This window comes from Diachasmimorpha longicaudata, chromosome 1 (assembly GCF_034640455.1).
Source record: "Diachasmimorpha longicaudata isolate KC_UGA_2023 chromosome 1, iyDiaLong2, whole genome shotgun sequence".
Taxonomy (NCBI): Eukaryota; Metazoa; Arthropoda; class Insecta; order Hymenoptera; family Braconidae; genus Diachasmimorpha; species Diachasmimorpha longicaudata.
In genome coordinates, this window is record NC_087225.1 from 14,572,018 (window position 1) to 14,588,708 (window position 16,691).

The window sequence follows — 16,691 nt, forward strand, 5'->3', positions numbered from 1 at the left end:
TGGACAGGTGCAACTATATATTGTTGAGGAATTTCTCCCCTTTATCGGCGACATGACGAGACCTATATCATACCTCGGGAAGTAATATTGCGTCACAATACCGTGGATACCCACACGAGGAGACAAATTGGATTTTTGTTTTTCAGTGCAACAGTTACTTGATAACAATTTCTACGGAATGAAATAAGATCCTTCTCGACTGAACGATTTCATCCGATACACTAAATGTTGAGCCACAATTTCATGGATAACAACATCATAACAAAATTATATGTCGCAATCCTCTGGCAAAGCCCAAATCCCTCCATCGAATCAATCTCCATACGAGTTTACCGCTCATTCAAAATAACCCACGTAGTCTCAACTCGTGCGTGCATGATCAATTCATCAAATAACGGTAATAATCAAACCGGGACTCGATTCTAACCCTAACCCTCAATTCATCATCCGGCGGATTCGAATGATCGATAGACTGTGACGTTTCCCTCGATGTAGTACCAAAACTCAAAAGAGAGAAACCGGAAGAATTTGATAAAATCAAGCAAAGCTTTGTCAAGTCTTTTCTCACTTTTCCCTATTTTTTTCCATATTGCCCCAACGAAAGCAATTTAATAGTCTAAAAAGCTTGCAACAATTGGGGTACAACAAGCTGTTGTTATAACGAACTCTTTTATTATAACATCGCATAGAACCGAATTTACACTGACCCACTCGTGACTGAACTTCCGCTAAGAGGGACTCCAGTAGCATCGGACAAACAATGGAATAACTCCTGCTTTTTTTTATCCCTTCACGATGAAATTGTCGGTTATTCCCGGAAAGGCGGTAATACACACCAGAAGCATTTTTCGCTCTAGTTGATGCTCTCGAGTTCCCCTCTCTTCATTCTCACTCCCTCGGTCTTGCACATTCGCTCGCCGATGCACGCATAAACCACACAGAGAGAAAAATTCCGTGAAAATTACCTAACCGTTTGGTAATAGTGTTGTATTTTGCCCCTTCGAAGCAAAATTACCCTGCCGGCCAGTAAAATTTGTTTGCTGCTTGGTAAGATTTATTTAGCCTTTCGAGAATTATCTAATTGCTCAGTAAAATTTCTTGTCTGTTCAATAATTTTTTTCCAATGGCCTAAATGAAAAATGTATCTCCCTGCATTCATGCCATAAAAATTCATCCTTTACATAATGAAATTCTATACGATCGGTAGTCTTTTTTAATTTCTAAACTATTCGTACGTTTACATACAGGTTTTCTCAGCGCTCCTGTTCTTTCTTTGAATGGTAGGGAGGGAATGAAAAAAAAAATAGGAGAGTAAAAGCCTTTTTATTGTGAACAAGACAACTGTAGCTCCACCGCTACTGCATACGATGTGGTCGCCGCGGTGTCTCTACACCGCTCGTTAGTAACAAACACAAGCGCAGGAGATTAAAATTATTGAGACATTTAACGAACAAACTTAATTTAAGGGGGATAAAAATTCAGGCGAATGTAAAGAAAATTGATTGGAGTATTGACGGGGTGGGAAAAAGCCAAGAATGATGGAAGGATTAATTTAGTATCAACAAATAAATTTAGATGATTGGTTGCTATATTGAGAGATAAAATTACATGGAGATAGAATTCAGTAGAAATTACGTAGAAGTTCTATAATTCACAACCGAGAATGAAGATCCGATAAAAATTACGGAAGGTGGAGTAAAAAGTACGGAAGGCTCCGCAAATAATACGCAGGGAGTTCCGTAATTTTTGCGGAACATTCCGTACTTTTTATTGGATTGTTGGTAATTTTTATCGAACCTTTGTTTTCACTCGAGAATTACGCATCCATTGCATTGTTTTTATTGAACTATTTATCTCCGTATAGCTCAAATAAAAAAGTGAGTCATTCAGGTGAGAGAATTTTTTGGACTAGAACAGATAAACCACTACTATTCATCGCCAATTTATCCCATGGAAATCAATTGAATGTTGACGCAATGGATCAATGGAATTACACGGCAAATACTGAGATACTCAATTACAGTTTTTCCATTACATCCAATCAAGCCAATTGACCTTCTATTGGGGTCAGCTCTCCTGAAACCGAAAGCTCCCGGGAAATCCAAACGATCGGTTAAAACCTCCGATACGATTCTGTATTACCTTATTCGGCAGAAAGATCGATCACAAAACAATGTATTACATTTCCAAGATCTAGATACTGATAGAGCCGGTGTATGCGGTAACTCGCCAGTTGCATGAGCGAGAGATCTGCGGTTTTTTCCCAACTATTGAGAGTCGAACGCCGTTCCAGGTCATTTCGTTAATAAAAAATCGACGCGAATGGAGAATTTACAAAAAGAAAGGGGAAAAAAATTGACACAGTCTGACGCCCATCGATTTATCGAGGCGAAGAATGGAACGCCCTGTGCCCGTCACGTGGCGTGCGGAAATAGTAGCCTCTTGGGTCTCAGGAAAATACGCGTGACACCGCAAACTAAGGCATTTTCTCACCGACACATGTGCATTGTTCTCAGCGATCGATTGTTGCGCCAATATTTTATCAGTCTTTGAGTTCAGCCATTTCTCCGACTTGATCATTAACGATTAAGGATTGCCCGGGACGTTGAATTGAATTTTTTTCATTGAGATTTTTTCTTACTTCAGTTTATGGAATGTTTTGCAACACGTTTACTGTTTGAATTGTGAAAGGTTACATTTGATTAAGATTATTCTACAAGTTTTTAAAGAGGCCATTATCATTTTATATTCCCAATTTAACTAAAACCAATGAAAAATCTGATGTAACTTATGGGTGTTAAAAATTACAATTTTATTTCGCTTAAAATTTGGTTATTTCAGCAGAAACGCATCCACTTTTCCTCGCAAAATTTGCCGACAGGCACGAGCAAGTCGAGTAATGAAAGCATTTAACAAAGAGAGGATCTTAATTTTCCCCTCGCCAGTCTCTCGCGGAAGTCAGTTAAATTGAAAAATACGCCTACTCATGAATACTTCCAAGTTAATGCCTCAGTTTTTGTGCAACACGGCTGACGCTCGTCACGCATCAATTACTTATGGGCATTTAACTGTATCTCCCCAGTATGCACCACTCCTTTGTGCATAATAACGTTGATAAAAAATTGAGGTACTTGTTAGCCGACGATTCTTACTTGACATTTTCAAATGCAATAAATCACTCAATAGCATAAACTCCAACTTAATTGATCCGTTGGTTTGGTTTTTCAATCCGCCTTGTATCATATTCTTATTGCTCTTTTGATTTTAATGGAGAGTATTGCAATCTGTGTGCAATAGGTCTTCATGCTCGCCTTTGGGGCCTTTGTCTCATCCTCTGTGAGCACAATTCACATATTCAACTCTGGGGCATATGCCACTCGTCAGCCCTGGAGCATTGGTGGGCGAAGAATGCATGCATCATGCTTCTCCTTGGCTGGCTGCGAAATACGAGCACACAACGCTCAGTGGATATGCATCTTGCTATCTTGTTGGGACGATCAAGCAACCACACGTAATACCCGGTTTTCATCTCTTGTGCCACCTGGACACGCGACTGAGACGGAGAGGGAACAGTCAAAATTACGTGATGGCTCACGTAATGCTGTGGCGAAATGCTTATTTCGGTAATTTTTACGAAGATATGGAGAAATTGTGGGGCAAAAAACAAATAATATACTATTGGAAAATGGGTTTTGAAATTCCAAGAAAAAAAATATTCCCCCTCTTCTTGATTAAGCAATGCGCAAGAAAAAGTATTTCCTTTTCCTGTATAAGATGACAATGCGTTTATCAAGGAAAATTAAAATATTATCATGTGAATTGAAGTGAAATGAAGGAAGAAACAAGTCCCAGTGGGTTTTTTACTTCTCCACTCGCGGGATATTTCTATTTCATTTGGGTAGAGCGGAGTTTCTCTTTTGCGGTAAAATGTCACCGTCTTTGAATCAAACATGAAGCACAGCTCACTGGAATATTGCATCGAGCCAGAACATGAAAGAATCGTCGCCTTTGAACCGCAGCCAATCGCGTCGGCAAATTTTTATACAAGAAGCAAGAAAGAACTTTCACGGTGCCACAAATGCTCGTCTCATTCACAACTGCATGGATGCAACAACTATGCCGCCAGCCGCAGGATGCACAATTCTGCGAAAGCCCGAGACGATGTTTGAAATGAGAAGAGAACTTGGAGTGTAAGAAAAATATCCAATATCAATCATTCCTTTTCACGACTGAAGAAAACATTGAGCATCATTGAACCGTGAGGAATGTGGCACGCCGACAGGCCATTGCAAAAATATCCAGACAAATTGGTGAGAATCAATAATACGATCAGTCATGTCTCTCGGCGATGGTAAATACCGGTGAATCATGGGGTTGAGAGAATGGTGGACAATAATAATGGCATCGATTTTCCTTGGTTAATATTTTAGCCTCTGGGTATGACCCGTCAAGGCGTTACCAAAGTACTGCACCGAGGCGCTTCACCAGATGGCCCAATTATAGGAATTTTCTCTCTTCGCCTCTCCCAACTCCTCTTCTTACAAAGTACATACTGATGCTGAGCCATCAACGTCGTTGGATTAATCATACGAATCAATGTAGTAAGGGGGACGAAAATTTCCAAGAGATTTTGTGAAAAGCAATTCGCTAAATCTCTACTCCCCATACGTCGTTAACAATTTTCCTATAGTCCTATCTTAGACTCTCCATTGCCCCACTCAGTGACATTCAGAGTTGAGAGTCACGCGTGACGGTTATTGAAAGTCAATTGAGATAATAGATATTACAAGCACACGAAACATCTGATATTCACTGCTCCCGTTGATACCTCACATGCAGTGCTCAATGTTTCGATTGTACCACAAGTAAATACAAATGAAAGTAACTTGGACTGAAAATTTGTGTCAGATATCATTGCGCTCAATTGCAAATTAAATCGCCGAGAGGATGTGAGTTTTCGTCGAGTTCTGGTGAGTGATGAAATAACACGACAATATCCAGACTCTCTTATTGCCCATATTCTGAGAGGAGAACTGTGCAAGTAAACATGTTTATGGACATTTCGAGCTATTCTCATATCAAGTTTGATATTTTTTTTCTTCATACTCATCGGACAACTAGGATTGCCAGTTTGGGAAAATCCCTGGGGGCCACATTGTCTCATTGGAGCAGTCGTTGAATTATTCGTGACCCGGATCGAGAAGCCAGGGGTTTCCCGGTGATGAAATTTTCATATAATGGGGTACCGCAAGGTAACGGCTTCTTCATATCTTTTTCACTGAATTCAGATGGCAATTTTATTGAGATCGGTGGGAATTTATGTAAGACAATTCGATATTTTTACATGCCTCGATTTATGGCGCCGCCGCGGTAATGGCTTATGTACCACCAAGAGGGGACAGCTTGTTCATTCTATTTTTGTCGTTTTTTACACCGATAGAACGAATTAATTGCAATTAGAATTTTTTCGAAATTTCCCTTCAGATTTTTCTTCGTAAAGTCCTTTCTTGAAAAACGTTCAAGTGTCAAAACAGTGGGTCGCCAATATTTTACGCACACAAGACAGCGTGTCTCCCCTCCCCCATCAAGTCATTCATTTTTTCGCCATATATTGTGGGAACTAAATTAGAGTTTGCAGCAGGGGCTGTATACATGGGTGTTACGCTCCATCCTTAGCACGCAAGACAAGGTAACTGAGCGATCATTAACCGTCCCCGCCGGTATCCCTTTCCATTATCTTCGTACGCCCCATGTGTGTTCGTTATGATGGTCATTAGAACCGACGACACCACTGTACCCGAGTTGTTCATTCAAGATCACTCTTTGTTGAGTCTTCAACATCAGTAACAAGTCACCATAGCTACGTTGTTGATGGGATGCATAGCAATTTTTGAGAGTTGATCATCGTTTGAATAATTATCTAAATTAGTTGAATAAGTCATAGACATGAGGTTGAAGTAGATGTAGAGAAAATGCACAGTGAACTTCAATAGAAACACTATGAAATCCCACAATTTATTTTATGAAAACAATAATGCGTGATGAAGAGAATGAAAAATTCAGGAGTAAGAGATCTGGGAATTTCCTGTTGTTAAAAACATGACGATTTAATACCAGAATTTCTCACAAAAACATTCCAAGATCTGACTTGATTGAACGAATCGCTTGACTCATTTGATGCATCAACTCAATTCACGGAGCTCTCATTGCGCTTTATTCTAGCAGGCGGCAAGCAGCTGCTGCGTGCGTCGTCATTTCCTTTTTCACATTTGATTGCATGTTTTTTTTTTTCTTCCGCCAATTCTATATCTATCGTTGCGTGTTGACTTCCATCGAGTTCTGTGTACCTTGAAAACTGGTTTACGTCCGGACAGACGAGTGCAAACCCCAGCGACATTTAATAGAATGGTAAAATGAAGGAGGGGAAAAAGAAGTTTCCTGAAAGTTCCCTCATGCATGTGCCTGACAGTGTCATATGTGTGAGGGCCAGGAACACGAGGCCAGTCAACTTCTCTTTCCCCGCATACTTCAGGTGGCGTCGAAGTGATTTCACCCGGAGATATTCTCAAACCGACACGAAACGTTTAGCAAACGAACGAAGAGAACAATTCAGTAAAAATTACCAGAACAAAAATTACAGGAAGCTGTGGCTGTTAAATTTAGTGACTGCCAAAATCTCAGATAAAAATCACTGATAGTTGTCATCATAGTCAGTGTCCCATATCACCCATATGTCCCTGAGATTTATCAATTTTTTCCACAATTGTAGTCTTCGAAATTCTCACCCCAGCTTCCAAGACTCCTTTAACGAAATATTGTCTCTATCATTGCATAATTCAATGATGCTTTCTCCAGCCACTGTATTACGCTATCTGACTAAGTGCGACGTTCAAGTTGCACGTCTGACCAATAGCCAGGACACCTTGTAGAGAATCCTCATTAGCGAAGCGCGTTCGCCTGGCACAAATCCGGTTTTCACCACTGGTTGTTAGTAGATCCGGTCATGGAGGACTCATCGACTGCTAGGAGTATAGGTGCTTCAGTCAAATGCTTTTCAGCCGGATGCCGAGGCTTTGGCTATCCTAAGACTTCCTCTCGACGAGGGAATATTATCTTAGGGCATGAGTAGGGATGAGCACTGATGGGATTCATTGTTAATTCTGCGGAAAAGTTTTCACTATATTAGCCGTGAGCTAAACTTCGGAAAACTTTTAGATGCTATAGATCAACGTTATCGGATAATCAATCGCTATTGTTTTCAGTCCTCTTCTTCAATTTAACAATTTGTTTAATTTGGACAGATAATTCAGCCGAAAAATTTTGATTTATCCAGTGCAATTTTTTTTATTCCAAAATCAAATCACCGGTACAAAAATAACGCTAAACATACAAGTTCAAGATCTCGAAACAATTAACTATAAGTTGTTGTTACATAACAGAAATCGTCTCATCATTTATCCCCTTCATCTACTAAACAATCTCCTCAATCTTCTTATTTCCACCCCGGCCCTCGGTCGTGTAGTTGCACAAGCGTAGTTCACAGAGGCCTGACCAAGCGCCACATGAGAATCATGTACACACCAGTGACATCACCGGGACCAAGACGATAAATGTCACAATGAGCAAAAAATACCAGTACTCAACTGCAAGGTGCACAAACACGAATCGCACGCTCAGAAGATGTTACGGTGGGATGAGTTCAGGAGACCTATGTCAGCAGTACAGTGTCGACTCTAAAGCCACCTGCGGCTGAAGGAAGCGTGATCCATTCCCGTGAGTTGTGTGCATCGCTACACGGAGCCAACCCCATCCCCCTTGTCCTATCATCGCGAGACTGCACGCAGAAGGGGTCCTGCTCCGCCCTACGCGATACCTCGGGTTCTATAAAAGCCCTGCAATCCTGAGCCGTTTGAGGATAGAAAATAAATTCATAGATGAGGGAACAATTCAATACAAATTGTGCAGCGATAATATCTAAGAACAATTCGGATGTGAGCACTGGAAATTTTTATTTTTCCATTAATCAAATTTTTTCACAAGGAAGCGAGGGCTGTTGAAAACTTAATAATTACTATTAAACAGTGGACAAAAGTCACTATTACACAATACCCCCTGAATTGCAGTTGTATTTATCATTGTTGAATCACCTAATCGGTTCCGGGGATCAGAATTACCTGGGAAAAACGATACAATTGTATCGATACGTGCGATAGAGTTAATCAGCTCAGGATTGAGGCATACCACAAGATAGTTAATGCCGATGGTCAATTCAAACAACTCGTAGCTTCGATTTTCGATTTACTCGAGGATAGACCTCAGTCGTAACCTTCCATTTAGCTCACTGTGATATAACCCCCGCTAATTTCACTGAAGAGTCCAAGGATAGAACGGAAATTGAAATAATAATTTCTTCAATGATGGTGTATTTTCTACTATCAAGGCGAGGATAAACCACAGTGCTTTATTTTGTCGATTCACAAACACAAACATTCATTTCGTAAATCTGTTTTTAACAATCAGTTTACCGCAGCAATTACAGCTCTCTGCACTGACTTCGTCCCGAGGTTGAAGGACGGGGAAATTACTTATTGGTCTTCCTTTAACCCCGAAATGCCGCACTTTCAGTCCTCCAGGTTTCTTGTTATTTATTATTCCGAGGGTGGAAAGGGCTCTTATTACGAGCCTTATCCATGGTTTATTGAGGATTATATCGCACAGGAAGCCACAGTCCTTCAGATAATTTTATGGTTTCATAACTAAAATTTTTTTATGAAGAGAAAAAAATTATAAAAGTAATATTCCCATGAGCCGTTAGTTTACATAACACACCGCATTTTACAATGAAATTACGATAATAATTGCCCTTAAAAATAATTTCAGCGGAAAATTCATTATATTTATTGCCCAATAACTATTCTGCTCGCTGTTGTTCAATAATTTCGTACAAACGAAGGTCGTCCATCACGTTAGCCTCCAATAACCAGCAATATGTGGCGCAGTTAATTGCACATCGTCAAACACTCCAATTCAGCCCCCCCCCCCTCCCCCGGAGGAATGGATTCCACCAATAACAAATTTCAAGTCTTCGCTAGTTTTTCAATTAAAAAAATATTGGATTGTTGCCCTGTGCCTGCAGAGCACGTGTAAACCGCCTGCCCCTCTTCAGGGTCATGCCCAGCCGAAGGACAAGGCGCATGTATTCACCTCGTAGACCTTTTACGCCGGCACCTTTTGCCGACGAGCCGGCAATTATCAGTCCATATACAACCGGACCATTTTGCCCACTGTCAGCCGGTAAATTGCATTGGACTTTGAGACGTATCAGAAGGAGTTACTGAGACCCACCACCATCACGATCACAGAGGGGGATGGTAAAATTCCTTCCTAGTAAATAATGCGTCATAGTTTATTAACCGGAACCAGTTATATTTTCTCATTAATTGCTGGCACAGCGACGGGAATGTTTTTTTATTCAATTTCTATTTTAGTCCTTCTTACCTTGAACATTAAGGAATATTCATGGGCTATCGGCAATTTTTTAATATTTCATTAATATTACAATTTGCACATAAGTTCAAAGAACTAGTGCTGTCTATTCAGTAATCAATTTAAAAATCATTAATATTTTTGCGGCGTAATTATTATTATTTTCATAAAATCGTGCGAATGAAGTTTGACATTTTTTTCTAATTTTTATGCAATAGAAAGTAACTTTCACTGTAAGTGATGAATAAAAAATTCAAGAAGCACCCTGAGGCTCCAAAAAATTTGTCACCATCGTATCCTCAAATAAATCTCTCTTTCATTAAGAACTGAACCGTGAGAATCGCGATTACCCAACGTCTCAAAATGTCAAGTAAAACAGCATTTCCCCTTTTCAATTAATTTCATTTGTCATCTCGCAGTTGACACCGAGTGAAAATACTTTTGGGTTATCCAGACACCAGTGGTTAACGAGCCCCAGTCAATTAACCAGCCCAGTTGAATCGTGTGAAGTTGAGGGAAAGCCGACGAGGGAGAGAGAGAGAGAGACATTTTCGCATTAAAAATTGAGTGATAAGAAGATAATTAAATTGAAGGCAAAGAATTTTCTTTAATAAAATTTATGGCTCATTGATTCCTTTTCAGTCCACTCCTCTCTTTCTCAATCTCCGGCAATCTACCTCCATAAGCCAATCGTAGCACGCTTATTGCGGTCCTGAGGTTAAAATCCAATTGTAAGTAGTAAAAAATCTTCAGACAAAGTGGCAACGGCAGTGTTTTACACGAAAATAAATACGATGCTTCGTCTTTGTCCAGCTATTCTCCACCTCCATGGATAATTTATCGCTATCCCTTTGGCATGGGAAAAAGAGGATTGAGGTAGTTTGGACGTTGCTAACTTCCTCGTTATTAATCAACCAACCAGCATTCGACCCTTTTCAGAGTATTTCGCATGGGTCTATCCCCGAAGCTCCGATAACTTATTGCATTGAATGCAAATCTATCTGATCGATCGTGTCTCTAACCCCCCTTCTTCTCTCTTGTTGGGTGCAATATTGCGTGAGAATATCTCACGTTATACCAGTAACGTGCCCTTGTGTGTCGATGATACTGGCGTACATCCAAGCGCGTCACTCGATTTTCCTCATTCCTGGTTTGATGATCCATTCGATACTCCTGTTATGTCAACGTAAAGCCAGACACTATCAGTAATTCATCCAATTACTTCTCCCCAAATGTTTTCCAGTTCGCACTACCATAGTCGCTTTTCTGTTACACTATCGAGGCAATAATACATGGACAAAATTTTTCGGAAAACTGAAAGAAATAGCATCTCTCAAATGAATATTTAGCAGATATAATTTATTTCTCAATGCAGCTTATCCCGGAATGTTTTCAATTTCGTACAACTGTGGGATCTTCCCTCGAACCAGTATCACCATACTCGGTTTTTCCACCAGACTGTAAATCAAACCCGTCGGCCGACTGGAAGCAGAAAATCATTTAGAAAAGCATCGATAGAAGCCCCTGGAGTCCCTCTCACCTATTTCATTGCATGTTGCCGTCCTCTTTTTCATGATTCCACTGGATTCAATGCGCCTAGACACATGCCTGGCTCTCAACAAGTCCAGCAACAGTGCAACTGCAGTGTTGGCGCGGTTGTAAATGTTCCCTGACTACGATGTATTAACGTTTATTGCCCATGGCGATATTTACGTTTCACCTGTGGTGAAACGTTTGTACGTGTTGTGCACATGTGTGGATTTGAAGCACAGAGAGATGTGATGGTGGCTTTGATACCTAAAAGGCATCATCAAGAGGGCTACACTCAAGGCCAACCGCCTCTTCGTATTTGCATTGTGTTTTAGATACTTTTTGCCACTTTGTCTCCACTCCACTCGCATCCTCCGCACGTCGCCAAATCCACTTAGGCTTCTTTTTTTTTTACCGAAACACTTATGCGGGCAAAAGCCATTCTACCACCCTTAACTTGCTTCGTTATACGACTGCGTGGGATACATCAAGGATGCATCTATTTCCGTGAAAATCTCAGCATATCGCTGGGATCTCAAATGTAGCAAAGGCTTGAAAAAGTAGTGGGAGTATGCCTCGGGGAATCTGCATCACAGGAAAGAACTGAGTTTTCTTTTGAGTTTGTGCTTTCAGTCGTGTCGTCTGGAGACAGCACACAGAAATCGGTTTTGTAGAAAAATTTCACAACGATTTTAGTGGCGAAATAGTAAAAAGAGGTAACTCATTTTTTATTACTGAACAGTTACTGTTGAATATCTCGAAATCTAGGGAGGAGAGCAAAATTTTCATGATAACATTTTTATAACCAGGTGGCTCTATTAAATTTGCAAACAGTGCTCTTATCTCGTTCTACCTAAGTTTTACATAGGTTGTATAAATTAGTAGTCATATAATTTACAAGTCCCCTGATATAAATTTCTAGAATATGAGTGTAAAAAAAAATGGCTTCTCTTGCTAGACGATTCCACTACGTGGAGCGTGCTAGGGACTTTCAAATAAAGCAAGCACGCTGCGAAAAGAAATGTGGGAAGTATTTCACATAGCATAGCTTTTCAATTTTCCTCGCGTTGTTGCTTTGACTGAATACTGGCTAAAACTGACATTCAGGAAGCTCTCGTTCAGATGAATGGCTACATGACGGGGTAAAACCGCTCAACGTTGAAAAGAGGGTCGGAAGAGTTTCTTTCACGAATATTCCTTCATCGATTGCGCAAGATATCCATGCATGAAGATGCAACGTAGCTGGTCTTTGTTGTGCCTCTTCTTGAAAGACAATTATGGGAAAGTCCCACCACGACAATGGAAATACCATTACAGACCAGCGTAAATTTCTAGTGCCCGCAGAATTCACAGGAAAGCAGTTTCAATAGTTGGTTACATTGAATGTAACATTATAGATAAAGTTAAAATCAATGGCCAGGGGCTTTACAATCGATAGCGTCAGGATAGAAAGGGCTCTGCATGGAGTGTACACTAACAAAAGACTGGCCGCTGTTTGGCGACGATTTCTCGTAATGATGGTGAAGAAGAGGTATCCACGGGTATTGGGTTTGCGGTTTGCATTTGCCCTCATCCATGCTATTTTCTCATTAACGTCGGTGGGAAGGATGCCCAGTGGCCTTATTCGTACACCTTTAGCATATATCAATGCTCGTGCCCAGCCATTTACGCTCGATAGGACTCGCTGCTGTTGTCTCGCCCACCTTCACCCCAACAACCGAGAATAAGGACGAGTTTGACCGCAAGGACCGGGTTTTTTTTCACACACACGCTGGCATATTATTTCATGGAAACTTTCCGAACTTGGCTCAATTTTTCGGTGAATTCTCCTGATCTTCAATAATTTTTCTTAATTCGCGATTTCCAAATTTTTTCCATACGAGGAAATTGAGAAAATTTTTTTTTTTATTGAAGTCAAGAAATGGTTCTAGGAAAGGGAGAAAAATGCGGTTGACTTTTTAACTAAAGATTAGAAAAAAAATCGAAAGATCGAGTAGAATCGTCAGATAAATGAAGCAGCTTTTTCAATAATTTTGTTTGTATTTGTAAAAGTTGAGGAGAGGTAATAATAAAAACTCCCGTTAAACACTTGACGCAATGGTACAAGTAAGGTTCTGTTGCGTGAAACACGGAAAGCATAAAGAAGTTTGAAGTCAGTGGGTTGTAAAATATTTATGGTTCAACGAAAAGTCGAAACCGCCAAAAAAATGAAGGAGTCGAGGGAGACATACAAAAAAAAAGGTCTCGGGACTGTGGAATATGTACCGCTGAGCGCACTAAAATTCAACATTTACGAGTCCCTCTGGGGCTGCCTCGTGGCGCTCCTGAAGAAGACGCTTGGACTCTGGGAAAACTTGGGTATCCGATGTACTCCCTAGTCTTGTGTGAGGTTGTGCAAGCTGAACAAAGAGTCTCCAAATGGCCTACAGACCTTCTTACCTCGGCTTTATTTGCTCAAGTACCCTTACTCGCTCGGTTGTGGCTAACGAGAGCCCACTGAGTCTTGGGAACCCATTCTCCTGATTTACATTTTCTTGAGGCGAATGTGGTGGTGTAAAAAAAATTAAGTTAATACAATGTTATTAAGGTATGGTCATTAATGCTCCAGTATTTTACGTATTTTATTAACTCGAGTGACTAATTATGGTTATCTGATCTCGATCGACATCGGGGGGCCATTGATTTCAATGGGTGGATTTTAATGATTGTAATTAATGGGAGAGTTCTTTTTGAAAAAGTCATTCCAATGTGCATGGAGCATTTTTCATTTCTCACATGTCTTTGAGAATTTAAAACAGCTTGAATTTTTTAAAGTTTCAAGTTCAGAAAACTGAGGCTGATGAAAAATCAGTTTCATTTCGCCAAATGCCATAGATATCCAATTTTATCCAATTATCCAATTTTCATTCTTCGTCGCCCGCCGGTGATAATCTCAGCCCATGATTTCCACATGTTACCCCGCACTTGTCCTATTTTCCATAACGTCTAATCCCCGTTCTAAAACTCGCAACAACACCGGATACTATTCAACGTCGGTTGGCAGTTGGCATTATGCCTCCTCGTAAACTCGAGATTCAATGTTTTCCGTGTTATACCAGAATATACACATCTCCCCGCAGCTGATGCAACATATGCACCGGTACCATTCAGCCTCATTGCATAAACAAATTTATTTTGTGAATTTCGTGTTCAGGAATTTTTGACAAATGGAATTAGTTGTACCACGGGGATATACAGGGTGGTCCGATTAGGGGTGTCGATTCTGACCAGGCATGTTTTGGGGGTGATTCTGAGCAGAAAAGTCCTTTTCCACTTTTCGCTCGGACGCACCCCTGCAGAGATATGGGGGTGAAAAGAACGGCCAATGGGGCGCGAGCATTGTGGGGCACTCCGTCCGTGTGCCGCCGGTAAGCAGTGTGTGTGCTTCCCCTTCTCCTCGGCCGGACGTTCCATTCCGCTAGTGAGTGAGAGAGAGAGAGAGAGAGGGGGGGGAAAGATATTTCAAGACAATCCTTTCGCGGGAGGGGGGGGGGGGGGCTGGGGTGATTAAAAACCAATTATTATTTATATTAGTATTATTTATTAAAATACAAGATTCTGAAAACCACGGGCATCCCCCTTGGCATTCCGCAGCAAATTGTTTAAATATTAATTATCTCATTATGCAGGGGGCCTACAGTATTTTGTTAAGAGATCTTTTTTATTGCAAATTAAATTTACAACAAGAAAGGTCTCTTGACAAAATCTTGTAAAAGAGCCTCTTATCAGGATAATTAATAATAAACAATGCATCTCTACATTGCCAGGGGATGGCTCGCGATTTTCGGGGGAATCCGGCGCAATAAACGCGTTTTCTTGATTATCAAAAGGCCGTAAATCCATTTGTTTAGTTGATAATCAAGAAAACGCGTTTATTGCGCCGGATTCCCCCGAAAATCGCGAGCCATCCCCTGGCAATGTAGAGATGCATTGTTTATTATTAATTATCCTGATAAGAGGCTCTTTTACAAGATTTTGTCAAGAGACCTTTCTTGTTGTAAATTTAATTTGCAATAAAAAAGATCTCTTAACAAAATACTGTAGGCCCCCTGCATAATGAGATAATTAATATTTAAACAATTTGCTGCGGAATGCCAAGGGGGATGCCCGTGGTTTTCAGAATCTTGTATTTTAATAAATAATACTAATATAAATAATAATTGGTTTTTAATCACCCCAGCCCCCCCCCCCCCCTCCCGCGAAAGGATTGTCTTGAAATATCTTTCCCCCCCCTCTCTCTCTCTCTCTCTCTCACTCACTAGCGGAATGGAACGTCCGGCCGAGGAGAAGGGGAAGCACACACACTGCTTACCGGCGGCACACGGACGGAGTGCCCCACAATGCTCGCGCCCCATTGGCCGTTCTTTTCACCCCCATATCTCTGCAGGGGTGCGTCCGAGCGAAAAGTGGAAAAGGACTTTTCTGCTCAGAATCACCCCCAAAACATGCCTGGTCAGAATCGACACCCCTAATCGGACCACCCTGTAGTGTGTGGGCAGTGGATGCTCGTTGCTCAATTGTTAAGACAGGTGGCAGTCCATCAGCGGGGATCCAGTGCGTGACTGCCTACGCTTCATTAGCACATTGCGTAGGACATCTTGCTTTATAATTCCCGTAAATGATAATTCAGTTTCATCGACAGTGAAATTTTCTTTATATGAATACAACGGTACTCTTCCTTACTTTTTTATCCAGTTTTTTTCTTTTTATAAAAAAAAAAAAAAAAAATTCCTCGTGCCACGGTATGCCAGGTTCTTCTGTTCCGCGATAGATAATCGATACATCACAAAAGACATCGACCAATAACCAGAATTTCCACACGCACGCGGGTGAGTCTGGATGCATAATCACTACTCATAGTTCATAATAAAACATTTCCTTCATGAACAAAAATCCAACTTCCCGTTACTACTCGTGCGTTTTGACGATTTTCTCCGCATTCTCTGTAATACGGAGGGGAATCGGCAGGAATGCGGGGAAAGTCAGGGCGGCCCTCAATGCTAGTTTACTTCGTGCAAAAAGTTCAACTACCTTGCTGAATAGAAATGTATTCAGGCAGGATTTCGCAAAAAGTGAAATTTGTCAGACATACGAGTAGTAGAATCGATAAGCATGCGCACTCTTTTTCACACTGGTGAGAATTGTTTTTTTTACGTTCACTTTGATTTGACAGGTATTTTTAGGAATCGGTCGTTCATTAGTGATTGCATTAGCCAACGATATCTGAAAACTCAGAAACACGCCAGAATGGAACGAAATGAATTTTAGTTTAATTTTTGAATCACTTTGTATCGAATTTCCAAGCTCAGAAATAAATTTCAAAAATACATCAATCTCAAATTGAAGGCACTCTCAGCTATTACTCAAATTAATATAAAAAATAAGTCCAACAGTGCAGATATTTATGAATTTCCACATTCCGTCAGCATGAGGAATTACAAAGAACTCGTATAATTTTCCAATGACAGCTTTCATGTAAACAAGTTAATCCCATTGTCACGCTCAATAGCTAATGGCCCTCGGAATATAAATGGAAATTTTCCCGAGTAGACAGTCAACAAGGAGATACTGCTCATACCCAAGTATCAACCACCTCTATCATGATATCTCATGCGTAGCCGTTGATTAGAATAATA

General features: G+C 40.6%; 1 protein-coding gene across 2 annotated transcripts in view; it reads left to right on the plus strand.

Moving 5' to 3' along the window:
- LOC135160889 (cadherin-99C) overlaps positions 1-16,691 on the plus strand; it is a 75,597-nt gene that overhangs the window by 23,858 nt on the left and 35,048 nt on the right. The window lies entirely within an intron of this gene.